At 58.3% G+C, this 1,420-nt stretch overlaps 1 protein-coding gene across 1 annotated transcript in view; it reads right to left on the bottom strand.

The window, feature by feature from the left end:
* The window catches only part of DNAJA1 (DnaJ heat shock protein family (Hsp40) member A1), a 17,396-nt gene extending 16,990 nt beyond the window's left edge, over positions 1–406 (bottom strand). Inside the window, exon 1 of the mRNA XM_077761864.1 lies at positions 265–406. The gene's annotated coding sequence lies outside the window, so the exon portion shown is untranslated. The remainder of the gene's footprint in view (positions 1–264) is intronic.
* Between the last annotated feature and the right edge of the window lie 1,014 nt (positions 407–1,420).

Raw genomic sequence — 1,420 nt, 5'->3', positions numbered from 1 at the left:
TCCAGGGCTCCAAGTCCTTAGGGACCTCAGGCTAAATACTGAGTGGAGAATGCTTCAGGAAACATCTCGGGCCCACTCACCGCGTGCTTAAGATTGCCGCGACACCACACCAGCCCTCCCCACAAGAGAATCGTGGATACAGGAACCGACAACCCTCCCGCCCACGCGGAGCCAACCGCCTCCGACCGCGGCTCCATCCGGCTTCCCCATGCCGACAACGGCACTGGCCTTGGGACGAGGGGAAGCGCGAGGGCTGAAACTCACCGGTGAGCGGGCCGAGGCCGGTGTGGGGGAGCGGGAAGCAGCGCGTTGCTGGGCGCAGCTCGGGCAGCCGCCGCTCCTCCGCTTTCCACCGAGCGTTCTGGAAAGTTCCGCCCGGCGCGCCGCAGCCGTCGTCTTTTGTAGCCGAGTCCAGGCGCGTCACTCGACGGAAGTCCCGCCCCTCTCACCGCTGCCACCGCCCCGCGGTTACCTGGGCAACGGCGCGGGGGCGCTCGGACTGGGAGGAGCTGTGCCGAAGGGCCTTGTGGGGGTGGGCGCAAGCCTAGGTTCCTGGCGCTCGTGGAACTTTCTGGAGTTCCTTCCTCCACCCTGTGGCCCCGCGAGCGCGGAAGTCTTAGGCGGGAGCGGGTGTTGCTCAGGAGCAGTGCAATTCCAGGCTAAGTCCGGATTCCCAAATCTTTGGGGCCGTCGCCGCCGCCTTGATGGCGGGGAGGGTTTGGGGACAGAGCCCCGTGCGGGAGCTGAGTTCGGAACGGGAACAAAGCCCTGCCTTATCTCCTCCCCGCCAGCTCCTCTTTTTCCTTTTTGGGCGTCTCTGACTGGCTGTGTTCTTCAGCCTTGAGATTCTGGAAGCCCGCTAGGGAAGAAATGCCGAGCAAAGGGGCTTGGGTTTGCTCTGGGCAATCTCACAGGCCTTGGATCTTGCTCCTTTTCACGCATAGTCCGTGGCCTTGTAATCCACTAAATTGCAAGTGGGAGGAGTTCTTTATGAAAGTCCAAGCCCCTGTACACATGTTATTTGCCTTGGCCCTTGTTGTGTCCTACACGTTGGACCCAGGGAACTGGTTGAAATGCCTTGGTGCAAACTTAGGGTCTTGGACTCCTGGCCTGGCATTCACCCCGTTTGGCTAGCGAGGGGCAGCAAGAGTGGCTAACATGGTTTTAAGTGTTTGACCTAAATTTTAAGCCCCACCAGTCTGTGAACTTGGATTTACGGTCTATAGAGTGAGTATATGCGTTTTCAAATGCTGGGACCAAAGATGAAAAACCCGGTTCACGTTGTGTAGCCCTTAGTGGGGAACCAGACATGTCAATGGACATAAAGGAACCACAAAATAGAGGTCAGCAGGGGAGAGACTCCTATATCAAATCTGGTGGAACTGAGTTTTAAAGGAGAACAACTTTCCCAGAAAAGGCA

The sequence above is a fragment of the Crocuta crocuta genome, unplaced genomic scaffold, assembly GCF_008692635.1.
Source record: "Crocuta crocuta isolate KB4526 unplaced genomic scaffold, BGI_CrCroc_1.0 scaffold204, whole genome shotgun sequence".
Taxonomy (NCBI): domain Eukaryota; kingdom Metazoa; phylum Chordata; class Mammalia; order Carnivora; family Hyaenidae; genus Crocuta; species Crocuta crocuta.
Note: the sequence above shows the minus strand (reverse complement) of the source record. Positions and strands in the feature narration are given on the sequence as shown.